This window comes from Stegodyphus dumicola, chromosome 6 (assembly GCF_044657685.1).
Source record: "Stegodyphus dumicola isolate Sdum_Otavi_A_Nest chromosome 6, ASM4465768v1".
Lineage (NCBI taxonomy): Eukaryota > Metazoa > Arthropoda > Arachnida > Araneae > Eresidae > Stegodyphus > Stegodyphus dumicola.
Genome location: NC_140773.1, coordinates 208,323,376 through 208,332,859, shown reverse-complemented (window position 1 = coordinate 208,332,859; position 9,484 = coordinate 208,323,376).

The following is a 9,484-nucleotide window of genomic DNA, read 5'->3' as shown; positions in this document are numbered from 1 at the left end:
TGAACTAAATATAATACTGTTAAGTAAACCTAGTGCCAGAGTGTCGCTATGGTAAACAAAGTGAATTTTAAAGAATGCATTTATTCTATTGTGGTTTATGCGCTGTCGGCGAAGTAGGTTTAATTCAATCTAATAAGTTTAAATAAAATGCAAGAAAAATGCGTATAATTTAATATTCCGTACAAAGAAGTCATGTGGTGTACACATCAGATTTTTTTTTTTTTTTTTTTTTTTTTTGTCGCGGCACACTTTTAACGATTTCAAAATTTGGCGGCACACAAAAAAAAGATAAGTTTAAAAGTTGTTTACTTACCCATAATACAACGGTGTAAAATAGTTTATGATAATAATTTTGAATGTAAAATAAAATAATATGTACTAGAAAAACAGCAGTACGTTTATTTAGGGATTAATTACAAGTTAATAATAAGAATACTTTTAAGGAGAAATTTGAACTTTATGTTTTTTGATGATTTCTTTTATATTTAGTCGTAAAAATGGCAATACTACTCTCATATCGTCTTCTACATTTAACAGTCTCGATCTTTTTTTTCGTTTTTATGTTGGTTAATATTGAAAATACGAGTTCACACAAATAAAGATGTAGAAACCCGTAATAATATTTTTAGAGCTTTTTTGGCCATCATGGAATAATCTCATCTATTGTTAATATCCGAAATAAATTAATTGATTCTTCCGAATATTTTAAAATTAAATCTCGATTATTAAAAAGCGAAATTAGTTCTTCCTTTTCGTTCAAAGTTAATTCAAATACAGAAGTATTCGGCACCAAAATCGGCTTGGATACCAAATTGGCGCGTTTATTAATATCTTAAAAACCGAATTTGGCCAAGTCACATGTGTACCGTATAAAACCCATTATTATTATTCTCATGTGTACCGGATTAACCCATTATTATTATTCTCATGTGTACCCGATTAAACCCGTTATAATTTTTACTATATACATTTCTAAAATTTGGCTGCACACTTTAAGAATTTGGCGGCACGCAAAAGTGCCGCGGCACAGTAGTTAAGAATCACTGGTTTATCATATCAATCTTCAGTTTTGTAAGATGGCTTACAAAACATTTTTTTATCTTTTTAGTATTAACGTTTTGTGTGTTAACTTTATTTATTAAATATCACGTTTTTTGAAGTTACGCTGTATAAAATTCAATTAAACAGCAAATTCCTTACAGTCTCATATGTTGTAGAAAATTTTTTTTATTCCTTACAGTGTTGCCATTGCTCGCTTTCAGATTGCTGAAATTTGTTAATTAGAAATTTAGTTAAGTTTTAAAAAATCTGAAATAAATAATAATAAAAACGAATTTGGACAAACTTTTATTAAAACTTTAAGCGTCACAAATTCACAGTTTGTGTTCGGGATTTGCAAGAACTAACCCTTCTCCTTTCTCCTAAGAAACTTAAAATAAAATAACTTTACATATAAAATTCCAAAGCGTCATATTTATTTTCAAAATCCGTAGAACTACAACAAAGTTCCCATGGTTGCCACTCTTACAGTGACAAACTATGAAAAGAACAACTGAGGCTGGGTTCTAACAGTTTCTGCTTACAAACTGATTTCCACAGCTTGCGGGATTTGCAGATAACATAAAATGTGAATTAAAATTCAAAATTAAATAACTCTGAAAATTCACAAGATAAACCTACCAAGCGTTGGCTCAACCTTATCTAAGCGATTAACTCGGCTGGCAAAAGAACAATAAAGTAATTCTCACAACTAGGCGAAGCTGTAGTACCTCTTTTTCTCTCGCTAACTTTCAAGAACTTAGTTTCTATTTATATACATATCTTATTTACATACTGGTGAGAGCTGATAAAATGTACAAATGATAGTATAATTAAAATAATAAGTTAATATGGTTTCACTGAAATATACTTCGTTCAACAAAGGCACAGTAATAAATCAGTACACGTATAGACTTTACAAATTGACAATGCTGATAATAACAGAGATGGACTATACTTCAGTAACAAAGAGAAGCATGAGAAGATTGCGATATTGGTATTAAATTTAGAAAAGCAAGGTTGTCCCACTTTATTTCTATTGGTTGGTTAAAAAAATTGATTTCCAAATTTATCATTATTACTGGATAAAAGCCTTTAGTTTCACTTCTGCAGTACATTTTAGAATCGCATTAGATGGATTAATTTCCAAACGACGCAGAGCAGAAAGATTATAAGCATACGACGATCACTCTGAAATTTTTTAGATTAACATAGGCTTTTTATAGTTATACTTACGAAATTTTAGGAATGTTCAAAGTAGTCTCCTCCAGCATTAATGTACTTCTGTAAGCGAATTTTCCAAAAATTAGATGCCTCAAGTCATTCATTTCTTGGAATCGATGAAAAAGTACTTGGCTGCAAAATAAGTCTCCAAAACCGTTGTGAGCTTGACAATGTCTCGCCAAATTACCGAGCTACCCATTTACCTGAATGTTAAATGGACTTGCCCTTGTATTCTTGCTTCTCCGGCATAGCTTCCCTCTTTCTGTTTTTCATGTTACATTATACAGAAAAATACAATAATTTCACACATAACAGCTCCAAAGTTTTTTATCTGTGTACAAAATTCGTAAGAATATTATACTATTAGCATTGTCCTTTATATCTTCGAGTGTCTGTTCCTACACATGTACTTGCTGTTCTGGAATGTATAACAAGCATGGCTACAGTTCTATCAATTACGCAATCGTTTAATTCGAATTTGGACACCGTGTGACTTTTTATACCTTTCCACGACTGTATTATATTCTTTTTCGTGTGTTTTAGATGCAATTTACAAGTTTTACAGCAATCATCCTACATTTTACGGTTATCAACATATATTTTAATAGCATTTCGTGTGCTAATATTACAGCAAGCATTCCTCGGTAATATATTTTACTATTTTGCAGCATGTCCCTTGGCAGCGGCATCAACAGAATATAGCTATAAAGCATAGTTCTGTGCTTCTGTTTCAGTCATGAACCGCGCTTTTGCGCTAAAAAATGCTACCATCTGTGCTCTCCGTGTATCACCACCATTTTTTCCTCCGTTTCTCTACTTCTGTGGTTCAGTTTTATCTAACTTTACTTCTTATATAGCCTCTCATATTACACCATGATAAGTTACATCCTCCGCAACGTTATCACAACCGTCAAGCCGCATCAAGCAGAAGCTTCATAAGATCTATAAGACATATTTCAAACTAAAGCAGCACATTGTTTAATGAATTGAACGACTAAAAACAATATGCATATTTCTATTTCTTAATGATTTACATTTCTGTTTTGTATCTTGATACTATATCTAATTGACAGAATTCACTATATATCTCCCTCATATTATAAGGTATTTTCTTTCTGCATGCCTTCGTGGTGTAACGGTAGCACACTCGACGCATAATCGAGATGCCCAGGTTCGAGTCCAGGTGAGGGCATTGCTCATTTTTCATGTCTCCTGCTTCAAAATAACCTACTGACTCTACAATATAATTTATGAAATGAACTGCCCTGGTCGATATCGTGGTTAGCGATGCAGATTGCTGATTGTAGATTGAGAAGGCTTGATTGTAGTGTCTGTGTGGCATGGGAGCATTTAAAATCTTGTTGCGTTGAAAGTTCTCTCGAGAGGTTTGGTGTTAAGGAAAGAGCGGTGGGAGACTTTTGGATCCGTCCGCTGGCGTATTTCCCGCCAAAACTGCGGCGGAGTTTCCCTTCTTATGGTTGTAATTCTGTCATTCCCCGTTCTGGGCACATTATCGGAGATGGGTCGGCTAAATGACCAAATGGATATTGGCCACTACCAATGAATGCATTAAGTGTCTAGCCATTTAGAACAACGATAACATACATCAGCTGATTATTTTTATGAAGTTTACACAATTATTAGAATGAATAAAAGATGTTTCTAACGCCATATATTACGTTTACCTTACTACGAAATAATCGTTTGCACACTCTTTGAGTTTTTCGACCACCTCAGTACGGTTTTTAATGCGCAATTTTCTTCAGTGAATCGCCCAATGGACTGATATATGTTCAGTCATGCTGCACTAGACATACTGGCAGGGCGAATGTGAAGTAGGCGACGCTCTGGATTCGGAATATACATAAATAGAGGAAGTGTAAGTTCAGTGTTTTATTCATTTTCCCCGTATGAAAGCGGGCCGAGAATTCGTTACCTTCGCATACCTTTGCTTTATTCATAAAAAGAAAGAAAAATACATATCATAATGGCGATAAAATGGCAGGAAAGAAGAAATTCAGCAGGCCATTATCATTGTAGAGTTTTGTAGTGGAGCGTGGTGAAAATCCATTATGCCAGAGAAAGTGCAGGCCGCTTTTTTATCAATACTTGATGATCTCGTGTTCTGCTCGGTTTCTTTTTACGGTTGGGAACAAAAACAAAATCAGCCGTGCTACTACTTGTACCAAAATCATTTTAATTCATTTCGATATTGATTGTCAGGTTCATGAACGCGCTCAGAAAGAAAAACTCGCATTAGAAATAATTCTCAACCTTGACCAGAATCTGTAGACAGTACATAAAAAAATTGATTTTTGAAATTTAGTGAAGCAAAGAACTGCTTTGATTATTTTAACCATAGACTATATCAAAGGCACTGAATTAAAATTATCTAAAAATATTTGAAATTAAAACATTAGTTATCGTGCTACACATTTCAAATAACTGTGAAAAAGGCAAAAAGCAAAAATTAATGTTTTCCCATTTAACAGTAGTATTGATTGTAACAATAGTAGTCAGTAATTTCACTCAGTTTTGATTTGGGGATCTTTATGATTTAATTACTTTATAAAGTATTTCTCCCTCCTTCTTAGCATGCCCTCGCGTGGTGTAGTGGTCAGTAAGCTCGACGCGTATTCGAGAGGTCCGTGGTTCGAGTCCCTTCGAGAGCATTACACGTTTTTCATCTCTCCTACTTTCAAAACATACCTAATGTTTCTACAGTGGCGCCCTAACTAAAAGGTGGTGAACGATGATTCTTCATCACCAGGATTTGGCGATTAGGCTTCCTAATCCCCAGTTGCCCTTTAAAAGGTGGAGTATATAAGGCATTTCTCCCGCCTTCTTAGCATGCCTTCGTGGTGTAGTGGGCAGCACGCTGGACGCGTATTCGAGAGGTCTGTGGTTCGAGTCCAGGTGAGATCATTGCTCATTTTTCACCTCTCTTGCTTTGAAAAAGTACGTAATATCTCTACATTTTAATTCAAGATTAACTTCAAATTATTGCTTATTTGTAATGACTTATAAGAGCATTTTGTATTTTAAGTAAAAGAAGAAATTAGATATGAGAAAATTTAATAGTGATTATAGATCAGTAGAGCACTAGAGTACAGATCAGAAGATCCAAAGTTCGACATCTGATCAAGGAAAATTTGTTCTTTAGAAGTTAGTATTACTGCAACTGTATAGAACAAATAGAAAATATGAGTCATCAACTACGCTTACGAATATTTGCAACTGCAGTCGAATTTATTTATTAGAAGCCTCAAGCGGAACCAATACAGTTTTTCAGTCATAAGCGTTTCTGTCTTTGTGCGCTAAGTTAAATCTGCATGAGAATAAAAATAGCTAAAATTATTATTTGTCGTTTTCTTTACGTTACCCATATATTAGGATAATATATATTAGGATAATCATCTTATAAGGAATGCACATGAATATATAAAGCATCTTCTTCATGAGATTTTACCATAACAGAAATAAGATACGATAAGCTGCCCAATTCTATAACTATCTTAATATTCTATAATTATAGTTTGGCATAAATGCCTAAGAAGGTATTTATGCCTTCTTAGGCATTTATGTAAATCTTGACAGATCTTCAAAATTCTTACATGCATCTTTAAAATCTTGACAGATGGCTGCAAAATTGCTGAACATGCAGGTAGTGGCATTTACATTGAGACACCTCGGGGAAAAATAACTTTCCGTCATTGTAATCCAAATCACTGTTCTGTCTTTTGGAGTGAACTGAATGCGATCAATTTGCGGCTGGAGGCTATGCTAACAGAAAAGAATTTCGGTGATCTATGGATTTTATCTGATAACTGTAGTTCACTACATCTTGATAACTGGTTTCTTGTCGCGACAGAATCAGAATTTCTATCCTACAAATAACCACAGCTAATTTCCCAGCACCATAATATCCGTTTATAGTGAATCCCTTCTCATGTGGATCTTTCCGGCAACGAAATGGCGGACAAATTAGCAAAGGAGGGCTGTGGTGTTTTAATTCCCTACTCTTCCGCCCTCACCTACCTGGAACTATACTCTTAAAAAAAAAAAAAAATCATGGTGGAATAGCTTGTGCCCCCCTTCAACTACTGATACTAGCAAACATGGCTGGACTCTAAACCTTGAGTGTGACAGGAGCTACCAGACTGCGCTCTCACGTATTGCCAGGGGTAATAGTAAATGCCTCTCTTTCAAGGAGGGCATGAAAATCTTTTCCACATGCACCAAGTGCCAAGAACATTAGGCTTCTGCCGAACATATTTTGGTCTGCTTGGACCTCTCTAGGGAGGATATTTATCCCAATCTCTTTCTTCTGCTCGACTTTCTTAAGAGTCGACTGTCTTTTGGACCTTGTCTGACTTCGTCAGAATGCGAAGAGAAAAAGAAAAAGCAGCTCTTTATTTCTGACGCTAGCGGATAGCGTACATTCGGAAGAAAGAAATTTGAAGCGAAGTTACATAATACATCTCTTTCGAAGCATCATTTATTAACTATATTAATCATAAAAATTATCAAGCTTGTTGCAAAATAGTGTTATGAGTTTTTTTATAATGTAACACGGAAAATCTGAAGAAGCGAAGCTTTGCTGGGAAAATAAGATTAAACGGGCAAGTTTATTTAACACTGAGTAAATAGTTATCTCGCTAAATTGGCGAGATATCGCCAAGCTGGTAATGATTTTGGCCCTAATTTTTGCAGCCAAATTGATGGGAAAACGCCAAAATTCGCCAAATTTTGTGACTATTTGGCGACATTTTTGTCCAGTCCTTGTACATTTTTGTCCCCCTCTCCGTCCCGTTAGACACCAGACGTCCCCTCCTCCGTTATCTGTAGCCTGTATAATTGGTACTGTAATTAGTTGTGTGTAACCGTAACGTCCGGCCTTTATGTGCAACTTCAGCTATATATGCCTTCCAGTAATTTTGAGAAATGTAAGGTATTAGAGATTCCTCGGCGGCCGGTTTAAAACTAGTATATAAGACAAGAGAGCAAGTTCTCTGTTTTTTTCAGTTCAGAGTCGACATCAGAGTATTGAGATATATCAGTGTGAGCTTTGGTCTTTGGATGTACATTGCATTTCGCTGTGTTGAACGTTCTTAATAGTTTTAAGTGTAACTAATGACTGTGCTCTGTGATCCTGAGAAGAGCTGTATGATTAATTTTGTGGAAAGTTTCAGAACTGTAAGGTATTTCTTTGGTAAAATAAATTTAATCAAGTTATCATCGATTCTGTGTGCATTCAGTCCATTACGAACCTGTACTCACTCAACAATATTATTAAGAAACAAATACTATATATGTATCACTTTGGCTGTTGTAATATGAAAGATAACTGAAAGATGGTATGTGGCACAACTCATCAGCACCTTCATTTCTTTCATACCGGCTTGGATTTTATCCAAAACATATTAACAGGAAAAAAAGTATTTTAGTATTATTCATCGAACCTAAATTGAAGGAACATTTAAATTTGAGAATTGGGAAATATTTACTCTTTTGCAAAATATGATAATTTTCAGATTGTGACTAACTTTCAGAAGATGGTAATTTTTAAAGGTGTACTTAAACTAAAATGCTGTCTCCTTCGCAAGAGTTTTTTTAAAAATTATTCAAAAATTATTTATTGCAAATACTTATACTTACAAACTTAATAAGAGAAATAACAATTTTCACTAAAGTAAATGTTAAAAAAGGCATATACGGAGCACATTCAACCGACATCGAAGCAGTGTATTCTAATGTTGAAGACAGCAAGCACTATTTAAGATGGTACATTCCCTATGGTAACAATATGATTTATTATAACCATTGACAACTTCTGCGCATAGTCCAACCAACATGTGGAAGTAAAATATGGGGAACGTACTTTACTGCTTAATGGTCAGCGACAGTTGTCTATAAGCTATCACCGTGATGGTGTCAAACAAAAGGTTTGGAAACCTTTCGCAGCGGCAACTTCTATAACAGTATTAGAAACTGACCAGTATTTCTTGGGTATAAATTCCAAGAGCAAAATTCCTTGGAACTGCAGAAAGCTCCACAGTTTTCGGGAAGTTTTAGCGCATAATTTCTAAGAATAGAAAAAATAAGTGGACAGGAGAACGGGACAAAATTTAAATTGTCGCTACTTTTTCGATTTTTTTTACTTTGAAGTAAACCGAATTGATGTATACATTACTTTATTGGGCTGCTTATAATAAACAATTTTGATTTCTTATCTTAAAAAAAAGCCTTGTATTTCCAGACGAATGTGTGTTCAAAGAGCCACTTTAGTGCTCGGGAACCCTGGCCGGCCGCCAGATCTGCGAACCATTTTAACCCGCCTTCTGCCCGCCGTTCGATAGTTCAGTTACTTTTGTTCGATCAGCAGAGTTACTTTTGTGCTTCAGAAGCGGTACTGTTAACTCAGTTTTAAAATCACATAGTTTTGACAATTCGTCGGCAATTATATGAATTTTCTTAGCCACGTAATAAGAAAATAGTAACAAGCGCTTCTGATCTGTGTTTGCGTCAAATTTTGGTACTATTTTGGTAAAAATTTTGGTAAATTTGTTGATATCAAATCTCGCTTTCTTTGACTTGGAGATGTTGTCTTTCAGATTTACCACCATGCTGATTATTGAAATGTAACAAATTTCACGATTTAAGATTGGATTTTGAAAATATTTAGCAATATAAAAAGCACTGTAGTCGTTGAGTATCATATTTTTTCCGTTGTTGTGCAAGTAAATCTACAAACAACACAATCATGAAAATGACTAGTGTTCTTGGTTCTTTATGGGCATAGCACAGGTTAGCGCTTTTAATAAAATGTCAGTTTACTGTATAAGGTGAGGGCTTTAGCCCTGATTAATGCTGTTAAATTAAAGAGACGTAGTATTCGTTTCTGCGTCAAATCACCTCGTTCACTTGGTTCTCAGAGTCTTCAAACACATGCGCGTATTGTCTTATTGCAGTGCTATTGAATAACTCGCTACTATACAGTACACAAAGAATAACCTTTTTTAATAATTTGTTATAAATTTGATATCGTCATTTCACGAAACAAAATTCAAATATAATTTCAGTTCTTTTAAATTAGAATACACCAACAAGGAATAAAGATAAATTTTGCTTGACTAGCGCAGCTAGAGTGGGATATACACTCATGTCCATAAATTAAGGATAATTTGGAGTCACGCGGAAATCGAACTCTAAAATAAATATA